This window comes from Astatotilapia calliptera, chromosome 13 (assembly GCF_964374335.1).
Source record: "Astatotilapia calliptera chromosome 13, fAstCal68.1, whole genome shotgun sequence".
Classification (NCBI taxonomy): domain Eukaryota; kingdom Metazoa; phylum Chordata; class Actinopteri; order Cichliformes; family Cichlidae; genus Astatotilapia; species Astatotilapia calliptera.
Genome location: NC_137434.1, coordinates 30372362 through 30388348, shown reverse-complemented (window position 1 = coordinate 30388348; position 15987 = coordinate 30372362). Strand labels below are relative to the sequence as shown.

The 15987-nt window shown below is 36.7% G+C and overlaps 1 long non-coding RNA gene and 1 pseudogene across 2 annotated transcripts; one reads left to right on the top strand and one right to left on the bottom strand.

Annotated features, from left to right (window-relative positions):
* The first annotated feature begins 5874 nt into the window (after nucleotides 1-5874).
* LOC145419647 (uncharacterized) lies at nucleotides 5875-7182 on the top strand (annotated as a pseudogene). The gene is made up of 2 exons (XR_013900959.1): nucleotides 5875-5968; nucleotides 6490-7182. The product of XR_013900959.1 is annotated as an uncharacterized LOC145419647 (transcript).
* Nucleotides 7183-11703: 4521 nt separating this feature from the next.
* LOC145419764 (uncharacterized) lies at nucleotides 11704-13218 on the bottom strand. The gene is made up of 3 exons (XR_013901105.1): nucleotides 13063-13218; nucleotides 12452-12642; nucleotides 11704-12342 (listed from the first exon to the last, which is right to left on the bottom strand). It is a non-coding gene; the product is annotated as an uncharacterized LOC145419764 (long non-coding RNA).
* Nucleotides 13219-15987: the final 2769 nt, after the last annotated feature.

Sequence of the window (15987 nt, the reverse complement as noted above, 5' to 3'; positions counted from 1 at the left end):
AAAATTATTGAAGTTATGCATAGTTTGTATCAGAGAGATGTTTTAGTTTTATACATTTGAGTATTTCAATTACAAATTGATGTCAAATATGATGTCACAAAATCCTAAATTGTGGATTGTAGCTAGAACAGCATAATTAATATTTTACCATACTGATCATGATGGCTGCTTTCTGCCTCTGCATGTTTTCTTGGAGATGAAACGGAGAAAGATCTAGAGTCAGACGCTCGACTTGAAGCTTGTAATACACTGTCCTCGGAGGAAACCTCTGTTTCCTGAGATTTAACAGTCTTACTCACCAGAGTCAACAACAGTGTTACTCCAGAGGGTGCAGGACATGTTTTCTGCATACCAAAAGTACAATTTTCTTTAGCTTTATTTACAGCTTAGTATGCGTCTCTAATTATCATCTGTGGCTGAGCCGATCAAATGAAGTTATTTTAAAATGATCTTGAACAAAATGCCATCTTCTGAAATGGGACTAGATCATAACAGCAATGTGTGAAGGAATGCGGAGTGATCAGCGGACATCACCAAGATGGCGCAGGCTCTTGAGCTAAAACAAAGTGAGCAGCTGCTCGGTGGAGCAGAAATGAAAGAAACATACACAAAAACTGCTTACAGTCTGGCTACTGATCACAATCACATTCACTTCTCTTCCCAATAAAACAGGATGCTTGTAAAAATGAACCATATTTAATGCAAGTGCTCTTTCAGACTTATTAAACACATTGTGCTGCTTTTAAAAGGAATGCCTTTTGTTTTCTAAATATGGATTATTGTTTTACATTTTAGCATGGATTTCAACACATTTTAATATTTCAACACATTTTAATAAATAACAGTTTTAACTTGGTTACAAACAAATAAGTTGATTAGTCAAAATAAATGAACCAGTTAAAGAAAAACAGGAAATGTAAAATCCCCCAAAACCCACATGTACTGAATAAATCAATAGGCACAGAATAAATTGTGTTTGATTATAAACAATCTGTATTTGTATGTGTCATGTTAATAACAAAAATGTTGATATTTGTAAATAAAAAAAATACAACATTTATTATGGTGTAAATCTCCTGCACCTGTCCTACACGAGCCCATAGAGGCCTAGATTGGAGGCCATGAGGTCAAAGACACTGAAACCTTCTTATACATAATCATCTTTCTTGCTCCAGTCACATCTTTCAGGTAGCATCACCTGTATAACGTGATGGTTTGATGTGTGGTTTGGATGTGTAAACATGTAAATATCAAATTATGTAACCACCAAATGGGTACATAACTAGCTCCATAACCCTTGTAAGTACCTGTTACTAAATTTACTTCTACACTTCACACACAGCCACTAGATGAAGCAGACTCAAACAAAGTAATATTAGACACTGAAACCATCTTATACATAATCATCTTTGGCTCCTACAACATTGCTGCTGCTCATCAGAATGTGGAGCAAACTGTGGTGTCATGGTTAAGTGAACAATGGCAGTGGTACACTCTACTGTCCTGTTAGAGAGTCCCTATAAATATCTAAAAGTAGATGGTTATCTATCATCAGTCAGCATCAGTAGTTTGTGCTTCTATGAGGGAAAATCACGCGTCCTGTATGACAGGGAGGAGTCAGGAGCATCAGACAAAACTGCAAAATTTGATGACCCAGAAAAGGTGTGTGTGTGTGTGTGTGTGTGTGTGTGTGTGTGTGTGTGTGTGTGTGTGTGTGTGTGTGTGTGTGTGTGTGTGTGTGTGTGTGTGTGTGTGAAACTGTTTTGTTTTAGTATCATAAGCTCTGACAGAAACCACAAAGACGAGGTTATTTGCTACTTCAATGCAAATTTCTATTTTACCAAGTTTAAAAAAAAAAAAACTACAGCAAACGCTGCAGATTATGATTCAGACTTGTTAACAGCTCCCTGATCAGATTTTCTTTCTAATAACGTTTGACCTCCATAGTAGGTGGGAAGCCAGCTAACAATAGAGAATATTGGGTTGTCATTTTAGCTGAAGCACGTTTTAAAAGAAGAATGCACAGCATTAGGACAGAGTTTTGTTGAACCTGAGCATAAAAGACAACTTGAGATAAGCTGCTGTGACTTCTCACTCATTATCTATGACTCATTATCCACAAACTGGTTTTCAGTTTGTCACATTCATTTTACATGAAGAAGAACATCAAGTTCATTCAACAGAGTTTTGTTTCATCCTCCTAATAAGTTTATGCACCATGATGTCATAATAATGTCAAACATGTTTCAATAAACCATCAAATGCATTATTGTGTTTGTTCATAATGTATTTTGAATATGTTACAATCACCTGGTACCATCTGGAGGTGCAGAGACAATGAACAGCACAGCTTGAGCTACAACTCATGTTTGAAATGCCTGATTAATGAGAGCATGAGAACACACACAGAGCTCCTCACTTCCTACAAACAGTAAAACGGCAACTTTAAGGGAGTAAAACGATTTGAAATCAGCACCAACAAAAATATATCAAAATGTACCAAATTATATATGACTGGATATACAGTATTTATATTCAAGTCCTATTGTTTTCACACTAACACCTACCATAGAACCAAGGCCGCCAGAGCTTACTTTATATTTTTACATGCTGTAGTGCCATTTTAGGGAGCATTTCAAGTTGCTATACATCAATACAACCGTTATAGCCCACATTTTAATAATATGTATGCATTAAGTCCATAGTAACAACATAAATTGCAAAAAAGTGCAATAAACTACAAAAAATTGAAAATCTTTTTTTTTTCTTTACATATTTCTACTTGGAGAAATTTAAAAGGTTTATCCCTCAAAACTTTAGATACAAAAAAGTTGCAAAAAATAGTTTACAACAACAGGAAATTTATTTTGAGTGTCTTCATAGTTTTCTTTTTTAGATACACCAATTTTTATATACTGCAGAAAAAACGAAAAACAATCTTATGATGCAAATTTGCAAAGAAACAACCTTGTGGTGAGCCAGTAGAAGAGTTCAGCTGTTTGGAGAAACAGCCGTTCACTCTCACACACTGAGATCTGTCAGTTAAAAAGTCTAAAATCCAAGCAACGAGATTAAAATCAAGTTTAAACTGGTTAAGAAGTTTATCAGCTAAAACATGTGGCTGGATAGTATTAAAAGCTGAAGAAAAATCAATAAATAAGAGCCGAGCATGAGCTTTGGCGCCATCAAGATGGCGATAGAGGAAGTTCAACAGAGTGACCACTGCATCATCAACACCTCTACGAGGCCTGTATGCAGTGGGTCGATAAGCTTCTCTACTTGCTGCAGGATCTCCTTCCTCACAAGTTTTTCAAAGGACTTCATCACTAAGGATGTTAGAGCGACAGGCCTAAAATCATTTAATGATGTAGGTTTTGTGGTCTTAGCAACTGGAGAAATAATTGATTTTTTCCATACCTCTGGAACCTTCTGTTGCTGAAGAGATAAAAGAAAGATGTAATAAAAAATATTGCATAATTGCTCAGCGCATGTTCTAAGCACCCGGCCACATATATTATCAGGACCTGGACTCTGCTTCTGGTTTCTTTGACATTTGCGACTGCGCCCCTGTGAACTGTTAACCTGCTTATTGTCAGCATGACTATTGATCACAGTCCTGAAAGATCATGTGTGAACAGCAGATGATGTGAAATGTTGAGCTGTACTTATTGAGCTGTGCTAATACTTTGAAATTCTTCAGCTCACAATCTCAACATGTTAACCAGACCCAGCTTCACATGATAGATTTTCTATCTGCCTCTCACCACATAAAGCTCCTCAGCTGCACAGGGAAGTTCTTCAGAGGGCAAAGAAAGTCATTTATGCATTAGCATCTCCTGAAGTGTTGGAAAAATGTTAGTGTCTTATGCAAAAACACTGAGTTATGATATTATTTGACAGATTTTAGCAGCAGGACAGCAGTTTGTGTTGTCCAGCAGACAGAGGCCCACTCAACACTTCACAATTCTCTAAAATAAAAAGACAATTTTCCAGAGAAGTGAACTGTTGATTTTTAAAACTACAACTAAATAGAGCTCCACTGAAATCTACTGACTATTCTGTTTATAGTGTGTTTGTGTGCCCATGCGTGAGGGGTGGGGTATATAAAGTACCACAATTTCCCCGTTCAGATTCTGTCGAAACGTTAGACTGCTGATTTTACAAACTATCTCAACAGGAAGCCGTCCTGAGGTGAGTCACATTCACATTATCTTTAGGAGGAGATCAGTTTTAAGGAAACTGCATGCTCATGTGCACAAATCAGAATTATGAGACAGGAAGTTACACAAAGGTGTTTTACTGATTTCTTTGTGTTTTTTTAAAAAAAAAATTTTAATGTTTGAGGTGCTTTTATATGAATGACATGGATGTTGTATAACTGAAAACCCAATGGAAATGTCTGTATTAACTTTTTTAACTGAAAGACCCTGATGATGATGATAGATTCCAGTGTTGAATCTAATATATGTAACAGTGTATATGGACATACAGTTAGCTTTTTATCAGGTAAACATCAGTAATTAAATTAAACCCCTTTTTCACTAAAATCATATTATTGCTGAAATTACAGAAATGCTTTTCTGTTATCGTTTCAAAACTACCAAAGATCTGTGTGTGTGTGTGTGTGTGTGTGTGTGTGTGTGTGTGTAGAGCATGACACCAACTTCTAACTCTGCCTTACCACCCAAACATATTGAAATATACTTATATGTCATTCGAAAGTTGAATAAAATGTTTAGTCCAGTTTAAACTGTGTAGTGTGGTGAAGTTTGCAGGTACGGCTGGCACAGAGCAGACTGTGGTGATAATGGCCCACACAAGGCTGTGTTTAGATGCTGATCAGTTTTACTCACCACATTTTACATTTGATACAAATTTTAGATTATCTGGCAGATTAAAATCAGCCTTGATTTCTGGTTTAACATGTGCTAATATCTTGTTGAATTCAGCTGTCGGGCTGATCACGGCCTGCACACAAAGAAAAATCTTAAATTATTTTGTGACTTATTTCATAATAATTCTGTTCCCCACACTTCACTCTTACACCCAACCTTCTCTGATGAATCCCATTTTATCCGCTGTTTTTTTTTTTTTACTACTTTTGAGAAAAGAACGAAGATTTCAAGAAAATCTTCTTTTTCTGAAAAACCATGCTGGCTTTGAAATGCGCTGTGATGCAGTTTACATTTCTGATGCCAGATTATTGTTAAATAATTCAGTTCAGCAGAAGTTTCATCTTCAGCCTTGGTTTCATCTTTAATTTCAAACTGATATAAGAGCAATGTTAACATGCTGCATATTCAACAACTGTTTTTCTTTACTGCAGAAAAAGTGAACGAATTTATTTCAGCAGCTCCGTCACACAGAGAGAAACCAGAGATGGAGTTTTTCATTTTGGTGTTTCTGAGTAGCATCTTTGTGTGCCTGCCTTTGACCATAGTCTTCGCCTGTTGTGTGGTATGTAAATGTTGAATTTTATTAATCACTTTTATATCAGTCTGACTGTGAATGATATGAAGAATCATCCAAAAACATTTGTAGTGCTGCAGAGATGAAAACATTTCATCATTATTTTGACTTTGATTCATTTATATATGACATTTGTTTCGCTCTATAAGTCACAATAAATACAGACACAGACAAACAGAGTATGTAGCTGTGCAGCAGGCAGGTTGAGACCCAAAATGCAGGACAAGTAAACTCAGAAACAGCTTCTGGTTAATTGAGAATCAAGCAACAATGAAAGTAGGCTAAGAACTCACTTTCACTCACTGGATGCACAGCTCGAAGGAATGAGGGGGGATGAGACAAAGAAAGACTGAGACAGGAAACTAACACTGAGACGAACCTGATAAGGATAAAAGGAAAACAAACATGGAGACACGACGGACTGAGGAACCCATGAAGGCGAACAAAGAGAGACCAAATACAGATGAAACTAAAGGACAGACATGGAAACACAAGGGAGGTTAGAATAATAAAGGCCCTCAAGCAACAAAATGAAACCAAGAAAAGATTAAACTAAGATACCAGACCTGGAAAAATAAAGAAAAATAGATTAAAAAGCTAAAAACACTGAGACAGCGACGTGGGAACCATGAGATCAACAGCAAGTCAAATGTACTTGATCACTTAAACCTCTGATATTACCATCACTGTTTTTTTGTTCAGAACTTGTTTTGGATAATATGAGATGCTTCTCTTGCATTTTGTGACTTTTATAAATATTTCTGCAGGTGCGAAGAGATCAGGCCCAGACCATTTATTACACAAACCTCCTCATCTCCAACATAATCCAGATCTGTGCAAAGATTGTTTGGATTGTAACAACAGGAAGATGGCATCATGACATCACCGTTGCTTTTTACTTCATCAGTGTGATGGCCAATGTTTACTTCCAAATGTGCCTTGCTGCTGAAAGGTAACAGTGTTTATTACTGTGTTTTTGTGTACTTGCATATATCTGGCTGCATATTCTGTGATATTTAGAGAAATCGTCTGTTTTCTGTTGCAGATATTCCCTCATCGGCTGCCCACTGCTGGCCTGCATCAGACAAATAAAGCGTTCTCTGCTGGTCTCTGCTCTGGTCTGGGCCTTTTGCATTATCACTGTAGTTCCTGCCACAGTCTTTGAGCAGTTTATAATCCCCCCTATTTTTGCTCTGCTCCCTGCTCCTCTGATCATCGTCTGCTTAGCTGGAACCATCAAAGCCCTGCGTGCTGCTACCTCAGTGCCCACAGAGGAAAAACGGAGAACTGTAGGAACTCTTGTTCTGTTGCTGTTTAACTACTGTCTGATGATGGTTCAAATATGGATTGTTTGGTGTTTCCTTCCTCACACCTGTGGGCCATCTCCCTTTCACTGCTGTTTCATAGAGACTGTGGTGTTTTATTTGTTTCTGCTACATCCTTTTCTGGACTTGATTCTGTTTGTTTTCATGTAGAAAATTTGCATTGACAAGCTGCTGGCATGTCTGTGCTGCTGCAGGATGGACAGCACTGCAGCAGCTGTCAGCACCACATCAGTGGGACTGATGGCAGCACAGAGAGGTGGACTGATGTAGTCAGAGTTCATTGGAGAGAGGAAAATAGAGAAAATGGTTTGTGAGATTGCTGATAAATTAAAAAGAGAAATTTGTTTTTAAATATTGTTATAAGTGTCAGCTGACAAAAGATTCAATTTTTTTTTCAATTTTACCTTTTATATTTAGATAATATTTTCAGTGACGTCCTTTTCTTCTTTGTGTGCCTTCACAATATTCTCTTTTCTGCTAATCTGCTGAGGAAAGGAGAATAAAGTTTTAAGTTTTTCACCAGTATGTGAATTATTGTTCACCTAGCTTTGTTTTGTACACACGGAAAGATAATTATTTTTATTAATTTTTTTGGATTGTGTGATGGAGTTTGTATTGACTTATTTTTCATTTTTATAAAAATATTACATTCATAAAAGTTAAAAAATGATTTCCTGCTCCAGTTTACATCATTGAGATCATGTAGAGTGAATTGTCATGTCATCAGTTAATGCCTGTGTCTGATTTATAGAATGTGTCCTTTTGCATATGAAACATCTCACAGTATTGTTACTGACAACAACCACATTCACTTCTCTTCACAATAAAACACAATACTTACACAAAGGAATCATATATAATGCAAATTCATTTTTTTTTCTAAATATTTTAAACTTTTTTTAATTTACACTTTAACATTTATTTCGTCATTTTAACATTTCAACACATTTTAATAAATGGCAGTTTTAACTTGGTTACAAACAAATAAGTAGATTAATTGAAACGAACCAGTAAAAGAAAAACAGGAAATATAAAATCCCCCAAAACCCACACGTACTGAATAAATCAACAGGCTAACACAGAATAAATTATCTTTGTTTATAAACAATCTGTATTCATATGCATCATGTTAATAACAATAATGCTGATATTTATAAATAAATAAGCACAACATCTATTAATGATGTAAATCTCTGGCACGTGTCATAGACGAGCCCATAGAGGCCTAGATTGGAGGCTCTGAGGTCAAAGACTGTCTTCTTGCTCCAGTCACATCTTCCAGGTAGCATCACCGGCATTTATGAAGCAGACTCAAACAAAGAAATATTAGACACTGAAACCATTTATACATAATCACCTTTGGCTTCTACAACATTGCTGCTGCTCATCAGAATGTGGAGCAGACTCTGGTGTCATGGTTAAGATATCTACGAACAATGGCAGTGGTACACTCTACTGTCATGGTCGCTGTAGATATCTAAAAGTAGATGGTTATCTATCATCAGTCAGCATCAGTAGTTTGTGCTTCTATGAACCAATGAGATTAAAGATTTGTAAAACAGTGAGAAGCTGGCAGCATCAGACAAAACTGCAAAATATGATGACCCAGAAAATGTCTGTGTGCGTGTGTGTGTGTGTGTGCGTGAGTGTGTGCATGAGTGTGTGCATCAATTGAAACTGTTTTGTTTTAGTATCATCAGCTCTTGACAGAAACCACAAAGACAAAATGAAGTTGAAGCTGAACATAAAAGCAAACCTGAGATGAGCTGCTGTGACTTCTCACTGACGATCTATGATTCATGGTCCACAAACTGGTTTTCAGTTTGTCAGATTGATTTTACATGAAGAAGAAGAACATAAAGAGGAATTTGCCTTCACTCTCCTTCATTCATGCCTTTTAGTTTTGTATACTACTACTGCATGTCGTTAACTTTTCTCTGCTTTCTGCTGTTGCTTGTGGTTAATTTTAAAATGTTCTCTCCTCATTTTCCCCTGACACTTCAAACTAGCTGCAGAAGACGGCTGTCCTTTGCAATAAGCTGTAATCATAAAAATACTTTGAAATTTCCAAGCTCAAAATCTCAACATGTTAAACAACCATCTGCCCCTCACCTCACCACATAGTGCTCCTTACCTGCATGGAGAAGATTTTCTCTGCTGTGCAAATTAATAAATCTATTAGCATCTCCTGAAGTGTTGCAAAATTTACAGTGTGTCTTCAGAAGTCCCCAAAACTATAACAAAATAGACATTTTCATATCGGTATATTGTTGCTGGTCCTGTCCTCTAGCTTCAACACTGCTGACTAACACATCGTGCAGGATTAGCTGAGATACTGGGGGAGTGCTTCTTGTTCAGATTTGGAGATTTTCTCTTCATATCTGTCTGAATGATTTGCTCCATCTCCAAAACATCAAGACATCACTTTTAAAAGTGCAAATTAAATTCTTCTCAGTATTTAGACACCTCCCTGTCATATTCACCCCCAGACTGTTGAGGTGAGCGCTGCACTGCATGCTGTGGACAGTCATGGGAAATTGTGGCGCTCACGGCGTGATGACAGGATTTAGCAGGTGGGAAAGGTCAAAACAGGCTATCTTGAATTGTTTTAGTGTTAGAATATTTTTAATAATATTACAATATTTTAATTTTAATATTTTGATTTTATGATATTACATGACTGGAAGTCACAAGTAGAGTTTTAGATCAACTGTTTCATATAATATTTTATATATTCTATGTAAGATTAAAATGCACACATACATTTTCAGGCTTTTATCAAAAACATATAGATTTTCATTTTGTTCACATTGAAGAATGTCCCTACTTTTCAGATTGCAGTGAACATACAAAACTTCTTTCTCTGGAACCTCTGCACGATCATAGTCACAGTTTTAGGTTCCCTGTCACATTTAGATTTGACTGAGCATCAAAGCAAAATGACTGTAAATATAAGTGAAGCATCCATACTCATTTCCACCACCAACGTATCCCCATCACTCGCTGAGGCAAGTCTTACCGCCACCCATACCTCTAAATTCTGCACATCAAGAAGTCATGTTCATTTGTTTCCAATGATCTCACATTTTTGAACTGTTTTAGTCTCCAGTAGATTGATGTCCCCATCAGTCTTTCTCTCCCCCCCCCCCTCCCCCCCCCTCTCTCAACCAAAGACCACAATGGAAAACAGGAAGTGGTTATATTAAGATCGTTTAATTCCCAAAGCAACATAACGGTTTGTGTTGGAACACAATGCAACAGAGGCTCTTAGATCTAGTGATATTGTGACAAAAATACAAAATACAAAAATAAAAGGTGTTTATTAGGAATTTTAATTAAAAACTGCGTACAAAAACACATAAAACAGTTACAGGTTGTCAACACAAACCAGGTGTTTTTCAAGACTGACCCTGTCACAGTAATGCATAGCCTTTTAACTTTTGCTAACAGGAAATGGAAATATCCACACATAAGTCCAGAAGACTGCTCACCACTAGGCGACTAGTCACGATTACGTCGACTATCAAAATTGTCAACGACAAACTTAATAGTCGATATGTCGTTTAAGGCTTTGTAAGATCCTGAAAGAAGCAGGATTAAGTAGTACGATTTAAGAGTGTAATAACGGACTGAAACAGAAGATGGCAGCACTGCATGTACAAAGATGGCAGCTGCCGTTAAACCCCCGAAGAAGAAGAAGCAACTCTGGTATCATAGCTATGTCCAAACTCAGGGGCAGCATCCTTCAGAGGCCGCATTTGAAGGCCGATTACGTTACAGCAACGCGACAAAGGCTGTCCAAATTCGGAGACTTCTGCAAATGCAGCCGACAAATGCGTCCTACTTTTCCCCAGATTTGAAGGATGGGTCGGCCGTATCCTTTGTGGCCCAACCTACCCCAGAATTCATAGCATGGCTCAGCCAATTCCAGTTTCCAACAATAGTGGCAGCTACTTAGTTTTAATATTACTCTTATTAATATTTTCTGCATCACAAAATAAACTTTTAACATATTTTCAGGAGAGAATGTAGTAAACTTGAAATATCTGCTCCGTTTATCAAGACATCACATATTTGTAAAAGTACTCCGACATTTTCTGAGATGTCTGTTACCCACCAGCTCAAAAGCTAGCTGGGGGTTCAAAGCTCACTAGAGCCGGCGAGAACAGCGAACTCCTTGCATGTCATTTTCAGACCCACCGCGGTCTTTAGCTATTCAGGTTGAACATGATATATAAGTCACTTAGATAACTTAAAGATGTTATTGTTTGGCTTTTTTCAGCGTTTTATTTGTTCCTGAGTAAATCATTTTGGCTGAGATTAAAGTTATAGTTTTCACACAGCTGAATAAATGTAAAAAAAAAAAGATTAAACAGAAGTGTGAGATGCTCAAGAATTTACTCCAGTGTCCTGTTATATTTTAGATAGCATGGAGCAGACGGCTGAGTTTATTAAACTCCACCGAGACAATCTGCAAATTTCATTAAAAGATTAACAAACTATGTTCTTGTCTTTATTTTTAGTTAGCACAGACCTTAAACACTTGAAGCTGTAAGCTAATCATAGTCATATAAGATCAGATGCTGCTGGTGCAATAAGCTATACATTTTACGGTCAATGGATGCATGATCTGATTAGCCGACTAGTCGCAAAAATAATTGGTGACTAGTCGACTATCAAAGTAATCGTTTGTGGCAGCCCTACTCACCACTGCACAAAGCAAGGTCCATAAAGGTCCATAAAGGTCCATAAAGACATGGAAGAGAAATATGGGTGTGAAAGAGCTAGACAGGCCTGCACACAGTCCTGACAACCTAAAATAACCTTTGGGATGAACTTGAACGGAGACTGTGAGCCAGGCTTTCATGTACCATACTCTTTCTTAGTATCTGTGAAGAAATACAAATTACAGAGGAGCAGAATAGTAGTTCGCTTAATTTATCTACAATCAACCACCTGTCTGATTATGTGCAGCTACATCTGCTGCAGTGCTGTGTACAGCACTGTACTGTTACAGTCACTGCAATATTGTAGCTGTAGCTTTTTATCTGCTGCTACCTCTCCACCAGTGTAGCAGCACAGAGACAACAGCTGATTGTCGATGGGGTCTTTCTGCATCAGAAAAACCAAAATCACATCCATGAAAGGATTGAATAGAAATAAATTAATGTGGATTAGAAGGACAGGAAAATAAGAAAAATAAGCGAGAAAATAAAGTGAAATTGGTACAATATAAAACATGATCAGAGGAAGGAACATCAGACAATGATTAATTAACAACAGAAATAAGATTCCTACAATTCTCTGTTTTTCTTCAGTGGGCACTGAGGTGGCAGCAGGCAGAGTTTTGAGGGTCCAAACCAAAGTGAAGACGAACAGGAAAAAAGGGACGAGGTTAAAAAAAATTAACACAGTGAGTGAAATCATATCGAAGAATGCAACAAGAAATCCAGAGATAATAGACAGGATCCAGACCAGAACAGAGAGCAGCACAGAACCTTTAGTTTGTCTGATGCAGTTCCACTGTGGACGGGTGATGACCAAACACCTGCAACACAAGACAGACATACTGATCATTACAGGAGGACATTTATCTTTAGAGGGACGCTTGAGAATTTGATTGAATGCAATACAGACAGAGAAAGACAGACATGTACCTTTCAGTAGCAATGCACATCTTGAAGTCAAGATTAGCAAACACGGCACAGCAAAAAATGCCAAGAGAAATATAATGATAGAGAGCATGGTTTAAGTGGAAAATCAAGAAGAAGATCAACGTGCTGAACTGGATCAGATTGGAGATAAGGAGGTTTGTGTAGTAGGCTATGGGGACCTGGTCCTTTCGTACCTGCAGAAAATATTAATGCAGTAATAAACAACATATTCAGAACTAAACATTTAAATATTAACTGCAAATAATGTGGAGTGTCCAGAAAATATTTTTATTGTGATATAGAATAACAGACAACTGAAAAATGTGTAAACGTTGCAAAATGGTCTGATGGAATTAAAAAGAGTGACAGATTGGTGACCAGTGCAGGTTTCACTCCACCTCTCACACTGTGACAGCTGGGATAAAATTCCACTTCAGAAGCAGAAAAAACTGGACGGATGAATTCAGAACTAAACTTTATGAACTATTAACTCAGAAAATGAACAATTAAAGTGACAAAAGTGGAAAAATCTTATAAACTTGACTGTTTGTAAAAGTGAATTAGTTCAGCAGGAGTGAGACATAGAAAGTAATGAAAGTCTCTCATTTACGTACCACAAAAAACACCCAACAGCTCACTGCCATAGTTAAAGGAAGGCAGAAACAGACGCTTATCAGGAACATTATTTGGAACATCTCCAGCTGACTTTCTGTATGATGGATCCGCTATAAAAGCTCTACCCACTCTCTTCTCTTTACCAAAGGATCTGCCTGAGTGCAACAGGAGGTGTTAAATTAGAGAGCAGATCAACATTGTTGTTATTCTGATATGAAATTATAGCAAAAGACATTAGAGAAAATTGTGCTGAAATAAAACAAAAGGGGAAAAAACAAAATACTGGTTGAATTAAATTGAATCTAATAAAGTTCTTTAAATTCTATTCAGTTTTCTTTACATAATGCCAAATCACAATAACAGTTGCCTCAAGGCTCTTTATATTGTACCATAAAGATCCTACAATAACAATAACAGAGAAAACAAAGAATCCCCAACAATCATCTGACCCTCGTCGAGCAAGCGCTTTGGCAACAGTGGGAAAGAAAAACACCCTTTGTTTTGTTATTGAACATTTAAACAAAATTTAACAAAATCTGGTATTAAAACATCTAAAAATGTGTCCGATATTGAGTCAAAGCCATCTGGACTAATGAATCAGTTTTCCCTTGATTTTGTTTTCTACAGATGAAAAAAAGCTAAACTTTTGAACCTAACTGAATTAACTTCAATAGCAAGCTGTACTTAATAAACTTGTACCCGACTACCTATAAGGAAGCTTGATCTGTCGACAAGCCAGTTAACCGGAGTACAAAATTAAGCAGAAATAAAGCATAATCAATAAATATGTTTTCATTTGGTTTTCATGTAAGCAGCTTTCATGCTGTTTACAGGGAAGCACAAAAGAATAAAGTAACCGCCTCCTGTAACTTCAAATTCTGACTTGGTCTCATCCACTCTTCTAAGATAATACAAGTGAATACAAGTAAACATCAGCCTTACTTTTTCAGCGCAGCTTCCAACTCAATAGTTAGTTCAGCATTCTGACAGCATTCAGATATTTTTATCAGAGCGAATCAGAAAAAGGAAATTGTGGTGGGTTATAAACTCCACCCCACAGCCCCTGTGGCAGCACATTCACACGCTTTGATGAGAATAGTCAAACCATTTTTATTTTCAGCTTTGTTTAGGATTAAGTATTAAATCCACTTCATGTCTCTGATAAATTCAACTTAAGCTTGAGCGAGTACAGCAGCCTGAGCAGACCTGTGTCTTTCAGCACAACACAAAACAGTGACTTGATGACGATTAACTTTGCTCACTGGCTGACTACTAAATCTGTAAAATAATTGAAACACCCTCCTGACACCCTGTACATAAATTTAAAGACATGATCTTCTTTCATTATAAAGACAGGGAAAATGTTGAAATTAAGTCAATGTCTCTGTTTAGAACATTTCATGATGTGATGTATATATTACTTTAGAAACCTGTTTGCTGTTTTTACTACAGATAATATCAGTAAGGAAACTAACTAAATATTGACTGATAGCTTATGGCAGAGGGGTGGGATTAAATAAGTCTGTATTTCTTCCCACTCCTTTTTGATATGTAACTGAAACACAACAGAAGCAATATTGAAATGTAATAGCTTTATGTTGTATAGTGCTTTTTCTCTTCTTTTCTTTGCAAAATGTACCTGTATATTGTTTACATGATGGAAATAAATGAACAAACAAACAATAAGATAATAACATTGCAAACACTGGCACATGTATAAAAATAAACACAATCCGTTTTTTTCTATATTAAACTCCAGTAACCAAATTTTTGAAAACAATAGTTGGCAACTCTTTCATGAAACCATAATTCTAATAAATTTAATTTTCCTGTTCTCACCACATTAAATCCACACACATAAAATGAAAAGTAAGAGTAGCTTGAGGTTATTACATCTGGTGAAAATCACTAGTGTAGACCTCAGCTTGACTATTAAAAACATGTGGCCTCAGAAAAATATCATAAACTATTACAGAGTTATTGCCAAGAGGCTCACACTGTGGATTATTTTCTCTGATTCTTCAAATCTACACGAAGTGGAGAGCACCATGGCTCCATCTAGTGGTCAATTGTATATTTAAAAAGTCTGGAGCACTGAGAGATTTAAATAGTATTCTCAAAATTAAAACAATTATCATTATGAATTTTAAAATGTTTAAATATTTATTTTCATTGTGGGCTTTAGTGAAATACAGCCACGGTGATGTGATTCATGAGTCCTCCTGGAAAAAGCACAACAGCATTACAAACAGCATTTCAAACCATAAAGTTCATAACATCATAAAGAAAAAACAAAGAAACAAAACTGTTTTTAATGGAAAACATAGTCACTGTTTTATATTAAATTATTTTAGAGAAAAAGAGGAAAAAGCAGAGACGAACGGTTCTGTAGATGGAAGTAAATTTGCCTTCTAATTTTAAACTGAAGAGAACATTGCAATGTAAAAGATTTCCCTATTTAATAAATAATATGCAACTAACACTGTAAATGGGAGAGAAATTATCAAATAAAATTGTGAAATGAATCGAGTCCATAAAAGGACTGAGTCACTGCATCGAGTGCTCCGATTACCACTGGGACCACTGTTACCTTCACCCTCCACATCTTCTCAAGCTCTTCTCTGAGCCCTTGGTACTTCTCCAGCTTCTTGTGTTCCTTCTTCCTGATGTTGCTGTCACTCAGTATCGCTATGTCTATCACTACAGCCGTCTTCTTCTGCTTGTTCACCACCACCAGGGCTGGACTGGGACAAAAAATCAGCCCGGGCATTTTGACAGTGACCAGCCCACCATGGTATTATAGGAAAAGCCATAAAGCCTTTATAATAAACTTAAACCTACACCACCCTCCCTATTCTGGTATTCTAAACAGTACTTAGAAAAAAAATATAAAACAACCTAATTTATAATTACATATAGCTCAC